The sequence below is a fragment of the Hipposideros armiger genome, unplaced genomic scaffold (genome assembly GCF_001890085.2).
Source record: "Hipposideros armiger isolate ML-2016 unplaced genomic scaffold, ASM189008v1 scaffold_980, whole genome shotgun sequence".
In the NCBI taxonomy this organism is placed as follows: Eukaryota; Metazoa; Chordata; class Mammalia; order Chiroptera; family Hipposideridae; genus Hipposideros; species Hipposideros armiger.
In genome coordinates, this window is record NW_017732330.1 from 377559 (window position 1) to 391795 (window position 14237).

The 14237-nt window shown below is 43.5% G+C and overlaps 1 protein-coding gene across 1 annotated transcript in view; it reads right to left on the bottom strand.

Moving 5' to 3' along the window:
- SHROOM4 (shroom family member 4) overlaps positions 1-14237 on the bottom strand; it is a 119043-nt gene that overhangs the window by 45101 nt on the left and 59705 nt on the right. The window lies entirely within an intron of this gene.

The window sequence follows — 14237 nt, forward strand, 5'->3', positions numbered from 1 at the left end:
AAAGGACAGGAAGTCAGCTTAGGGAACCAGAGCTGAAATCACTTCCAGGCAGCTTCCACCCCCACCCCCTCTTTCCCTTAAATGAAGTAGAACATCTTGCAAGGAGCTGCTGTGGGAATCTTAGTGGCCCTCCTCAGCTCCCAGTACTCCAATCTCCTTCAACCCAAGGGCGATCCCTGGAGATATGGAATGTTAGCTTCATATGGCTGTTTTGTTCACAGGTGTATCCCAATCAGGTACAGCAGTGTCAGACACAGAGTAAATGCTCAATAAATACTTGTGGAATAAATGAACGATGCTGACCAATGAACAGTGAGCCGACTCTAAGTTATCTTTGAGGGAAAACATCAATCTGGCCAATATTCCTAATTTTCTCTTAGAAAATAATAGAGAAGTGATTGAGAAGTTTGAACAAGTCAACACTGGGCTGCAGATTCTCCAGTCTTCGCTTATTCATTTGATAAGCATTTGTTGAATGTTTTCTGTGTACCATTTGTGCATAGCTCTGGGGATACAGAGATAAATCCAAAATAGCCTTTGCCCTTGAGAGCTTACAGATTAGTGAGACAGAGCTAATTCCAATAAAGTGTGGTATAGGCCTTGAAAGAGGAAGGAGAAGATGGGCACAGAGGTGAGATACCTGAGTATGTAGGAAAAGTGTTGAAGAAGCCCCAACTCCCGCCAGGTAAAATAGAACAAAGTGGTGAATGGTGCAGTGCTAGGCTGACAGAGGAGACTGCTTCTCCGCAGGGCAGGGGTGAATAAAGGGAAACAGGTCTGAGGCTAAGGCTCTGGATGCAACCACAGGGTCTAGCTGGTGCTGGAGGCTGACACCATAACTCTTGCACTGACTGGCTTACACAGGACCAATCCCTGTTCTCTGGTATATTTCACATGAATAGACACCAGCTTTGGATATGGGGAAGAACAGTATGGAGAAGAACACACGTGGGGCATGGGTAGTACCAGAAGATAAAGAAAAGATCAATGAGAGAAAGAAAGAGAGGGAGAAAGGGAGAAGGGGGGAGAATAAGGAGAGGAGAGATGGAAGGAGGGGGAGGGGAGGGAGGGAGTACAACAGGGAGGGGGGAGGGGGGAGAAAGGAAGAGAAAGATAGATGTTGGAAGGGTCAGATAGATGATAGACATAAGAGGGAAAATGTTACAGAGAAAAATAACAGAAAGGGAGAAAACCCTGAGAAAAACTATAAATACGTAGTAAAGAGAAATGGATGATACAGAGAGATGAATGACAGAGTAAGAGAAACAGATGATAAATAAGTAGATGACAGAGAGGTAAATAGATGATAGCTTATTTAGTAATTTATTCAGTCATTTACTGTCATACTAGACACTGAGGGTGCAGAGTTGACTAAGACAAGGGCTCCTGTTTTCAACAATCTTGTTATATAGTGGGATAATTCAGCGGAAACACAGAAAATCCTAGCAGTGCAAGGCTCTAGAGAGCTAAGGCCTAAAAAGGTAGTCCTGGGGAGAAGGCCTTGCTGGGAAAAACATCAGTTAAGTGGTAACAGGCTAGGCACAGACAAGGAGATATAAGAGGAAGGGCAGAGGATGCTGCTTGTCAAAGGTCAGGAACCAGAGCCAGAGGTTAGCAGCAGTGGCTAAGGTTTATGGGGAGGAAAGGCAGGTGAGGCCCCACTTTTAACCACATTGTTCTATTTTGGATTTCAGAGTGCCTAGCGGGGAGGCTGAGGGCACAAGAAGGCCTTGGGGCCGGGATGTGCCTGCTCCAGAATCTCATACACAAAGCTCTGATGCGAGAAATCTCTCCAGTTTCTGTAGCCCAGTAGCTATCCGTTAACAATCATTTATAAGGCATCTCAAGAAGTATGATGTACTACTACAGACTGTGTGCCATGTGAATGTACTATACCTCGAAGCACGCAGGATACAGTGGATAACACGGCACCTCTCTTATTTTGGGCTCTTTTTCCACATCTAGGATTCCTGAAGTTATTCTGAGTCCAAGGTTTAAAATGTGGGCAATCAGCCTTGATGCCACCTTCTCCGCAACCGTCCAATTCCTCACTGAGTTCTACTGAGTCTTAACTCATGATCTCTCCCTGGCTTTGCCTCTCTCTTTCTATCTCCATTCTTATTGAGACCATGCCACATAATCACACCTGTCCTCCACAGAACCCACCACCCAAACCCTTTATTCTAGTTCAGGCCCTAACACTTTATGTCCAAAACACTAGGTCAGTTTGCCAGCCAGTCTCCCCTTGTTCCACCTCCAGTCACTGCTTTTAGATTATATCATGTCAAACTCCAACTGAATTATAGCACTCTGCTATTCAAGAATCTTCACTGGCCCCCATTTCTTACCCTATCCTGCATCAAATGTAACCGGGATCAGGCTTTGGTAGCGCTCTATAAGCTATCTTTACCCACCCAGCCCAATCTCCCATGTCTCTGCTCCAGTCACACTCTGCAACCAGCTTTGTGCCATTGCTGTTTGTTTTCTAGTAGAATCTAGCACAGGCTCTGGAGTTGGACCACTTTGGTTTGAATCCCAGCTCCACCACTTATTAGCTCTGTTGCTTTAAATAGGTGACATCATTTCTCAGAGCTCTAGTTGCCATGACAGTAAAATGGGGATAATGGTATATAATTAATGGGGTTTATAAAGATCAAATGAGACAATGCATGCCAATTACTTAGAACATTTTTAGTTATTACTATGACAGTTCCCTCTGCCTGGAATGCCCCTTCCCATTTTGTTAATCTAAATCTCAACCGTTCTCCAAGGTACTGCTCAAGTACCATCTCCTCCAGGGAGTTCGTCCTTAGTAATCTAGTCCTCAAAATTCAGCCCATAACAATATGTTTTATATTGCTCATCATTATTTCATGTATGTTAGTCTCATCCTACCAACTATACCGAGACAGCAGGCGAGACAAAAACGAGTGAGACAGATCTAGGTTTATATCCTAACTTCCACTTTGGCTGTGTGATTCTATGCAAGTCATTTAACCCATTTGAGCTTCAGTTTTCTTATCTGAAAAAGGGACCAACAATCCTTACTTGACTAGGTTATTGTGGGGATCACAGATAATGTTCTCAAAGCATCTGGGATGCAGCCTGATGCATAGCAAGTAGTCAATAAATAGTAGGTACTATAATAAAAGTTATATTTTCAGACTTGTCTTTCTTGATGGTTCAGATGTACTCCCACCCAGGTTTGTCCATCCAAGGTCAAAGTTCTGCTACACCACTCCCTTGGCACACTTTGAAAAGTAGCATACAAAGGCCCCTATTCTCTCTAGGGTTTCTCCAGGGAAAGGAAACAATCTTAAAAGAGACAGAAGCAAGGCTGTGGGGGCTTTGGGACCACTGGGAGAAAAACTACAAGCTGGGGTGAGGAAAATCCCAGCAAAGGAACTTCAGCTACAGCGGGAGCACTCTAGCCCGAGTTTGATAAAGGAGAGGAAACTATCTATACATGATCTAATACTTGTTCTATAATTATTCCCGAATAGTCCTAGACTTAGTCCACACTTACATTCCAATCCTAGCTGTGCGACCTTGGCCAAGTCACTTCTCTGAGTTGTAGATTCTTTATCTGTAAAATGGGGAAGATAACCATTCCTTACTCACGAGTTATCGTCTGGATTAAATGCAGTCCCATGTGTGAAATCACTCAGCATAGTGTCTGACATACTATAAACTTAAAAAAAAATAACAGGGACCACTTACTGAATAAAGATGTGCCAGACACTAAGCACTTCACATGCATTAGCTGATTCAATCCTCACTCCAACCTTATCCATAATAGCTATTATTATCCCCACTTTACAGACAAGAAAACAGAGACACAGAAAGCTGAATTGCTCTGCTAAGGGCACACAGCTGGTAACCTGCAGTTGGGAATAAGGCTCAGACCCTGCAGCCTTCTCTAGGATACCGCCTATTCCCCAAAGAGCAATCTGTCAAAAAATACGTATAGCTGAGGCTTCTCCTAGCCATTTCCTCGAGAAGTAGTCAGAAAAGGAAAGTCTCAGTAGTCCTAAAGTTTAAACCATCCCTTATTTAGGCAGTGAGGACGTGGGATGAGGAGAAATAAGCGGAGAGGTAACACAATGCCAACCACTAACCAGGCAGTTCCAGGCCTGGCTGTGGAGGCAACAATCCCATTCTTCCAAGGCTGGTTCAGGCACTATCATTAAACACATACCCTATCATTCATTATCCCAAAACTCCTTTCTTAGGAAGCAAAAAGTAAGTGATATTGAAGAAAGAAAGCAGAACAAGGGAAGGGACAGCAGCCATGGCGGCCATGGCTACTAGTAGTACCTACCAGGAAAGTTGCCCAGGGTGGGGAGGTGGCTTAGGAGAGAGCTGAGTATCCAGCCAGCTCAGATGCTCATCAACAACCCCTCCAGCCAGTCCCCAGGGCTTCTCTCTGCAAGTTGAATTCTCCCTTAGTTGAGAGCCATCTGCCTTCCTGTTAAGACCTCCTGAGATGAGGGACCATCAGCCCAAGATCCTGAGTGTGATCCAAAGGGCTCAGGCACAGTCAGGTCCCAGTTTCAAGAACAGAAAGGAGTGGCCATGAAGACAACGTATTACCATCAGCCTGGTTGGGCCTAGATGTGGCCACAGCTTTAGGGAACGAAGGCCAGTGTCAACAGCTGGATAGGAGTGAAGACACTGCTCCAGAAACCAGCCAGCACCCTGATGGCAAAGGGAAGGATGAAAGGCAGTTCCAGCAGCATAAACAGCCCCCCTGTTCCCTACTACAGCCTCCTATGAGCCCTGGCCCGCCCCCTTCCACAGCTCAGAGGCCAATAAGGAAGCTGGGCCCCCAGCCACTGCTAGAACTCAGGAAAGGAGCAAGGAAATGATGTTTGGGAAAGATAAAGCGGGTGTCTAAAAAGAATTTTTAAAAATACACGTAAGTGAGCGAGAAAAATACCCCAGACACATACACTTAAAAGAATTCCTGTGCTTCCTGGACTGAGTTGACCCCACCCAGCCATCTCCGCAGGTCCTCTGGGCCCCAGAAAAGGAAAGCCCAGATCAGCCAGGCCTAGCAGCCTCCAGGGCCAGAAGAGCAAGTAGCACTACAGCTGATTTTACTCAGCGGGGGGCAAGTGGCTTAGAGATTTTCCTGCTGAGATATAAAGATTCACAAGCCATTCTGGGCCATATTTACAGGGTCTGCACTTCCTATGGACACTCGAGCAGACTGAAAGAAATCTCCATGTCACACCAGAGACTCCACCTCCAGAAGAGGGATGCTGGGAGTCAGCATCCCTAGCTCTGCCATGAATTTGTTCTGACCTCTGGCAACTTACTCCCCCTCTCTGAGCTTCCGTTTCCTCTCTGCAAAATAAAACATTGGACTCCATCACAAACAACCCTTCTAGCTATAGCATGCTATGATGTAACAGTCCTAGGCCCCAGGCTTGGGGCTTCAAATGATGTCCCCATTGACCTGTGCAATAGCCAGAACCCAAAACAGCCCCACATGAGTTTGTTGCACACTTTAAGCCCAAGCTCAGGCATCAAAATTTAATTTCTCTTGGGGATTTAGAGTTGGGAATTTCCCTTCATAATACTCCTAATCCTTACTCCAGTTTCCTTTGGCCTCTGGTCCCAATTCCAGCAAATTCTGGCTCCTGGAAGGGTTTACGCCAGCTCCCACAGGACAAGAAGTATACTAGGGCCTTTCCTCTCAGGACAAATCAAGCCTGGAGACTGGAGGCCGCTTCCCCTATCATCCCTCTGTACTTCCTAGGGAAGTCGGGGTTGATGTTTGTCTATTCCACAAAAGGAAAGTGCCATTCAAGTAAGCCCATAGGCTCTCCTTTAGTAGTTAGAAGTACTGTATAGGGAAAGTTTAGGGATGTTTTTTGGGCATATGGATCCGGCCTGGAGTCTCAGCTTTACCACTGACTTGTTTGGCCTTGGGCATGTCACAGAACCTCAATTTCCACAACTGCAAACTTTCAATAAATGGTATCTGTTATTACTATTATCCTGTACCCAAAATAATAATGGGCTAGGTACTATTAGTAGCAAGAAAAATAACTTCTTCAATCTAAATGAAGATGAAAGAGAAAGGACTAGTTAAGAGAAAGTTCAAAAGCCAAACCTAGTACTCTAGAACAGAGCTTCTCAAATCTCAGTGGGCTTACTGATCTCCTGGGGATCTTGTTAAAATACAGATTCTGACTCAGGAGATCTACAGTGGGGTCCAGATTCTGACCTTCTAACAAGTTCTAGAGTGATGCTCATGCTACGGGAGTGATAACCGCACTTTGACAATACACTAGGGAATACAATACCATTAGCAGTACAATAGGGAAGAAACCCCAGGATCAAGTCTCTTCTCTTGTCACTACTGAGGCCTGGGTGTCCAGCCTTCCTTAGTCTTCTGGTTGCCAAGTGTCTTCCTCCTTCCACTCATTAACCCAGCCCATAAAAGTGCTTCCCTGATGAGGCTTGCCGATCCCCACTTCCTAACAGAATAAAGAGCAATGAGTTTGATTGCAGTCTGGCCCTGTCAGTGGCCAGATGAGGCTGAGGAAATTATGACTAGAGGCACGAGAATGTTCATGGGACTGGCTGAGGTAGGGAGGTGGGGTGGGAGTATGAGTTGGGTAGTCACCAGATGAGGTGATAGGATAGGCATGGGGGCACAGAGAGCAGATACTTGTGAAATCCTTGGGCTAAGGAAGGTAAGAGAAGAATGTGCAGTTTGTCTAGTTTGGGATTTGGGAAAGAGGCTGGGAGATAGCATGGGGGTAAAGGGAGCACCCTCTTGCATAGCAGAGCTGAGTTCCAGATAACATGACCAAGTATAATCTCTTACATTTGAGGGAAGGTAAAGATGACTGCATCTTTTCCAAGCACTCAGAGGATAAGAACTTGGCATGGGTGCAGAGGGTGGTGGGTACATGCAAGCAGAAGTAGCAGATAAGCCAAAAGCTAGCTCCCAGAAGAGTCTTTGTAAAGACTGTTGGGAGACGTGAGAGGAGGGAGGAGGACTAATTCTGGAAGGAGTCAATATCTAGTTGCATTAGTGGGCTGTCACCCCAATATCTTCAGACAGCACTAACCATCTCTGAGCCTCACTCCCAGCAGACCCCTCAAGAGATACTTGAAGTGGGGCAAGTAGGGGAGAGGCAGAAAGAGAACAATGGCTCTGCCCTACCCCAGGGCAAGAAGGAAAATATGGCCCCTGTTGCTTGGGATTGTGCTTAGTGCGAAGTCTGGGCCATAAACTCCTGCAGGCTCTTTCGTCTTTTGAAAGTGTTTAGATAAGTAGAAGCGCAAAAAAATGTCCTTGATTAGCCCTGTTTACTTTCTGTGGCTCTTCCAGACTCCCCTCAAATAGCACATTCCACCTGCCCCACATGAAGGAGTCCAAGCTCAGTCTGGCCCACTCAGCAGGAAGGGAAGCCCGCATACAGGCCGGTGGACAGAACAATGCACAGCTTGTTTATCTGACAGAAGAGGGGGAAAGCTGCCTGATCACCATGGAGGGATTCAAAACTACAAAGGCCACTTACATCCTAGTTAGCTGAGGGACCTTGCAGCCTGGTGATTTAGAGCTCCTTACTACAGATCCAACCAAAGGGGAACATGTATGTGCATGTATGTGTGTATGTGTATTACTGTATGTCGTATGTATATGTGGGTGTATATGTGTATCTGTATGTGCATAAATGTGCATATGTGTATCTGTGTGTATGCGTGTAAATGTGCATGTCTATGTGTGTATGTATATCTGTATGTATGCATGTGTGTGGTTTATGCATGTATGTGTATATGTATGTGTGTGTGTACATGTGCATATGTGTGTGCATGTGTATCTGTGTGTATGTGTATGCATGTATGTATGTATAATTTTAGAGAGAATGTTTAGGACAACAGCTTTCTTTTCAGCCTGGGAACGTTATAATCTGGGTCATCTGAAATATGGGAACTTTATGTAAATGGGGCTTTTGGTACCCAGTTCTGCCTCCCTACCTTTCCCACCTTCTCCACCTTCCCTCAGTTCTCTGAATAGCCAGACCATTCATATAAATCTGCTGGATCCCCTTCTCCAGTCTCCACCTCAGGATCCATCCCTGGCTCAAAGAAACCAAGGGTAGTGAATAAGAAATGGAGGGAATGTTGAGGTAAAAATAAAGTCTCCCCCAACTGCTGTGATGTGTGTCAGGGGGTGCCTTTTTGCTTGCTAAGTAGAGAGTTTCATCTGGTTAGGGCCTTTACATTTGACCTTCTGTTTTCATTTCTCCATGTTTGCACTGAAATCTTTAAAACATGGAGATAGGGCTGGCCGAGTGGCACGATGGTTACGAACTCGCTTGGGACGCCAGAGGGCCCTGGTTCGGATCCCACATATGAGGGCCAGTGACACTGCCCTCCACAGCTAAGATGCTGAACAACAGCTCAACCTGGAGCTGGGCTGCCATGAGTCGCCGGCGACGGCGTAGGCTGCAGCCCCTGCTGCAGTGGGTTGCCATGGGCTACCGTGTGTAGCCAGCAGCCAGCGTGAGCGGTCAGAGCTGCAAGAAGCCGGCGACTGATCTGCCTCGCCCGGGAAGAGCGCAATGATGGTGCCAACTTGGGCCAGCGAAGCAACGTCCTCCACAACTAGACTGAAGAACAAAACAACAGCAACTTGCCTGTTCCCCTTCCCCAATTCCCCAGCGCTGTTCCCATCCCCCCAATTCCCCAATAAAAATCTTAAAAAACAACAACAACAACAACAACAACAACAAAATCCATGGAGATACCTCTTTTTCTAAAGAAGGTTGAAAGGCGGCAACCATATAAGTGATATGGGAGAGCATTGCAGATATTAGGGGCTAGAAAAACGCTTAGTAATTAGAAACACAGTACTTGGAATTCTCTTTCAGAGTGGGCTGGGGAGCATATTCTAGTTTTCTACAGATAGTCTGATAAAACGTACCCAACATAGATGGTTTCTTGTCAATTATCCCAAAGGCAAGGAGGTGAATAGTGCTTATTTTGCAGTTTCTAGAAGCAAGGGGAACAAGTCAAGAACTGAATAAAGAGGGTTTTTCTTCCTTCTCTGTATATACAAAATCTAAGGGTGCAACACCAGAGGGCTAAGGGAGACTTCAGAGGAACACACAGGGAAATGACAACAGGTTTGCAGAGCACCATCTACAGCATCAGCTTCTGCTGTAATGCCCTATTTCCTAAACAAACAAGCAGAGTGATAAAGAAGATGGAGGATATTTGCCCTCCAGCTCTGGTTTCTATCTGTAATATTTGTAGCATCCTTCAGGAAGAAGGTTATGAGAGTAATACAAGATTTCCTTTCTTCTCCCTTTAAGCCAAATATATCGTTCAGCTCAAACTCAATACTGGAGATACTACTTTTCAGGGGAAAGATGAAATCCATGAAGGTTTTCCCCAAAGTCAAGTCTCAGACCACTCCCTGAGTCATCTCCACTGCTAAAGACATGAAGCCCTAAGACAATAGCTAACATTAGCAAGGACCCTAATAGAACCAAAAGTACTTACTCACTATGCTTTGAGCAAACATGACAATAAGGAAGGGCCAATGTTCAGTAGAGCTTGAGCACAATGCACAAGGTGGACAACAGTGGGAAATGAGGTTGGGGAAGTGCCAAGGCCAGATCATGGAGTTTTCCAAAGTCACGGTAAGCAGTTTGAATTTTATTCTCAATGCAGTGGGAAGCTACTGGAGTTTGTTAAGCATGGGACTGCCATGATATAAGTGTTATAAAGATGTCACCTGGCTGATGGATTTAGGTAGGACAAGAGTAGAAGCCAGGGAACCAGTTAAAAAGGCTCTTATAGAAAAGAGATAATGGTGGTTTCTTCAAGGGAAGAAGCAGTAGGGGTAGAGAAAACAGGTTTTATTAGAGATATCTTGAAGAGGTAGAGCTGACAGTATTTGTTGATGAACTGAGTATGAAGAATGAGGGAAAAAGAATAAACCATGACATTTGGGTCATCTGGCATCTGTCCCTTCTTAACACAGAATTCATTCCAAAAACTGAGTCATTAGTAGTTCTAAAAAAAATGTTGGCAGTCTTCACCATTCATTTATTCTATCATTTATGGAGCTTCTATCCACATTTAAGGTGCTTGGAGAGGTGCTATGAACACACCAAAATAAAGAAGATATGTCCCTGTGATCAAGGAATTTACAGTGTGATGGGAATGAATAAAAATACCTAAGTAACCACTAAACAGAGCAAAATACCATGTCATAAAGGAAACGCTGATGAAATGAGAATTAAATAAAGGAGAAAGCTCAGCTGGTTGAATCAAGGAAGGTTTTACAGACACTCTGAACTAATTTTTGAAGACAATACAATTTCAACTGGAAGAGTGTGGAGGAGAGGACATGCCAGGTTTTACATCAACAGTGGGAAAAGCAGGGACATGCTGAAGTTTCTATAAGGCACACATGAAGTAAAATTAGAATGATGCAAGAACACAGTGGGCCCTAACTATGAGCATAAAGCATTTACTTTACATAATCCATTAGGCAAGAGAGAGGTTTTCGAGGTTCTAGGATAGGAGAGCAGCATGGTAAAAGCAATATTTTTAAAAGTCTATTCTAGGGACTATATCAAACTGAAAAGCTTCTGCACAGCAAAAGAAACCATCAACAAAACAAAGAGGCAACCAACTGAATGGGAGAAGATGTTTGCAAACAATGCCTCTGATAAGGGGCTAATATCCAAAATATGTAAAGAACTCTGTACAACTCAACAATAAAAATCTAACAATCCAATTAAACAATGGGCAGAGGATATAAACAGACACTTCTACTAAGAAGACATACAAACAGCCAACAGATATATGAGAAAATGCTCAACTTCACTAGCTATTATAGAAACGCAAATCAAAACCACAATGAGATACCACCCATTTGACCTGTTAGAATGGCTATCACTAACAAGACAAGTAATAACAAGCATTGGAGAGGCTGAGAAAAAAGGAACCTTCATACGACAAATGACAATTAATATCGCGAACTTGCCACCGTGTGCTTACGTTGGCAGCACTGTACAAACAGCTGTGTAAGGTTTCATAACCTTGGTATATCACTGTCTCACAGCTGTGTTCATGTCGACGTGTGGTGGTGTCTTGCTGAGTGGAGTTCATTATTGTTGTTGCGCATTTTTGTGTGCCATTGCTAGAATGTCTGAGCTTGAATTAGAGCAACAAACAAACCTTAAATTTCTTGTTAAACTTAGCAAAAGTGGAAGTGAAATCAGGGACATGTGAGTTCAAGTTTATGGGGATAATGCCATGAAGAAAATGGCAATGTACAAATGGATTAAATGTTTTTCTGAGAGGAAAGAATGCATCACTGATGAAGAGAGGCTGGGGCAGCCAGTAATGAGCAGAACTGATGAAAAGATTGCAAAAATTTGTTGAATTCTGTGTCAAAATTGTCGACTGACTGTGAGAAACATAAACATCAATAGAGAAACAGTTAGGAAAACCTTAACTGAAAATCTCAGCATGATAAAGGTGTGTGCAAAAATGGTCCCGAAGGAGCTCTTGCATCACGACAATGCACCAGCTCACACGACACTGTCTGTGAGGGAGTTTTTAGCCAGTAAACAAATAACTGTATTGGAACATCCTCCCTACTCACCTGATCTGGCCCCCAATGACTTCTTTCTCTACCTGAAGATAAAGGAAATATTGAAAGGAAGACATTTTTATGACATTCAGGACATCAAGGGTAATACGATGACAGCTCTGATGGCCATTCCAGAAAAAGAGTTCCAATATTGCTTTGAGGGGTGGACTAGGCATGGCATCAATGCATAGATTCCTGAGGGGAATACTTTGACGGTGACTGTAGTGATAGTCAGCAATGAGGTTTTAGCACTTTTTCTAGGATGAGCTCACAAACTTAATTGTCAGACCTCGTGTACTGCTGGTGGGAATGTAAATTGGTACTGCCACTATGGAAAACAGCATAGAGGTTCCTCAAAAAGTTAAGAATAGAATTACCAATACAACCCAGGAATCCCAATTCTGGGTATATACCCCAAAAATCTGAAAACATTTATCCATAAAGATATATGTACCCCTATGTTCATTGTGCATTATTCACAGTGGCCTAGACTTGGAACAACCAAAGTGTCATTCAATAGATGATTAGATAAAGATGTAGTATATATACACAATGGAATATTACTTGGCCACAAGAAAAGGAGAAACCCTGTCATTTGCAACAACATGGATGGATCTTGAGATTATCATGCTAAGAGGAATAAGTCAGAAAAGGTAAAAAACCATATGATTTAATTCATCTGTGGGATATAAAACTGAAAGCAACAAAGGAACAAGACAAACAAATAAAGAAACAAAAACTCATAGACACAGACAAGAGTTTAGTGGTTACCAGAGGGTAAGGGGGGAGGGGGTGGTAGATGAGGGTAAAGGGGGTCAAATATATGGTGATGGAAGGAGAACTGACTCTGGGTGGTAAATACACAATATATAGATGACGTATTATAGAAATGTACACTTCTACATAATTTTACTAACCAATGTCACCCCAATACATTTAATAATAAATAAATTAATTAATTAAAAGGCTATTCTAGTAGCCATGTTTAGGATGAATTATGTGGATAAATACTGAAAGTATTAAGAAGTGAGTAGGCTGGCACAATACATACAAAAGGTAGAAGAACTAGACCAATGACAGTGGGGATGAAGAAGAAGGGAAGGATGTGAGAGAGGACATAAAAGACAGAATCAACAGAGTTGGACTACTACTTAAATATGGAAGTGAGAGGAGAGTTAAGATGACTGTGAAACACCTAAAAGAATGGTGGTTATCACCAATGTAGATAGGGAAGTCAAAAGCAGGAGCTGACTTCAGGAGGTATGAGTTTGCTTTTAGACATAAGTTTGTTATGCTGTCAGATCATGTAGATAGGCATGCCCAGCAAGAAGCTTGATGTCTGGAAAGAGGTTAGGGCAGGGTATGGACATGTAGTCATTATCCACAGAGAGGAGGCAGCCAAGGCTGTTGCAGTGTACGAGACTGCCACGGTAAATGTGTACAAAGAAAGAGGGTGGATGACAGATCTCTATAGAACAGCTGTAGTTCTTGTGGGAGAGGAAGAAGAACTAATCTGAAACAAAGCAATAAAATCTCATTTTAAATGATATTGGCAATATATTTTTAAAAATAAGTGTCGGGAAAGTTGCAGGGAAGTACACATTCTTATACATTTCTGGGTGGGGATGAATATAGGTACACATTTGCTAGCAAGAAATTTGTCATTTGTTATCAAGAGACATAAAAAATGTTCATACAGTGCTTGCTTCAGCCAACATATATTAAAATTAGAAAGATACAGAGAAGGTTACCATGGTCCCTTCACAAGGGCGACATGCAAATTTGTGAAGTGCTCTGTATATTTTCTGGAATTAGACAGCAGTAATGGTTACAAACAACCTTGTGAATACACACATACTGAAACCCATTGGCTTACACTCTTGAAAGTAATGAATTTTATGGTAGTGAATTACATCTTTTTTAAAACAGGTTCCTGCCCTTTGAAACAGTTTTTCCATTCCTAGGAGTCTATCCTAAGAGATCAATTAGAGATGCACACATTGATTTATGTACATGAAGTGTCATCCATGCAGGATTCTTTATAGTGGTAAAATTAGGAATATCCTAACCATTCAACATTTAGGAAGAGTTAGGTGAAGTATTGTACATCTACATGAAGGAACAATAGTCTGCCACTAAAAACCATGCTTTTGAAGATGACTTAATGAACCTGGAAAAGGCTCATGATATAATGGTAAGTGAAAAAACATTGTATACAAACCTGTACATAGTACCAGTCCAATTCAAAAAACATATATGTAGGGCTGGCCGAGTGGCTCAGCTGGTTAAGAGCTCGCTTGGGAGCACCAGCTCTGAAAAGCAGGGCTGCAGTGGGCTGCCATGAGCTACGTGAGTGGCTGGCAGCCAGCGTGAGCGGCTGATAGCCGGTGTGAGCTACCGAGAGCCACTGTGAGCTACCGAGAGCCACTGTAAGCGGCCCACCAATGACCGATGACCGATTGCCTCACCCAGGAAGAGCACAATTATCATACCAACATGGGCCAGTGAAGCAATGTCCACTACAACTAGACTGAAGAACAAAACAGCAATTTGTCTACCTGTCTGTTCCCCTTCCCCGATCTTCCAATGCTGTTCCCCT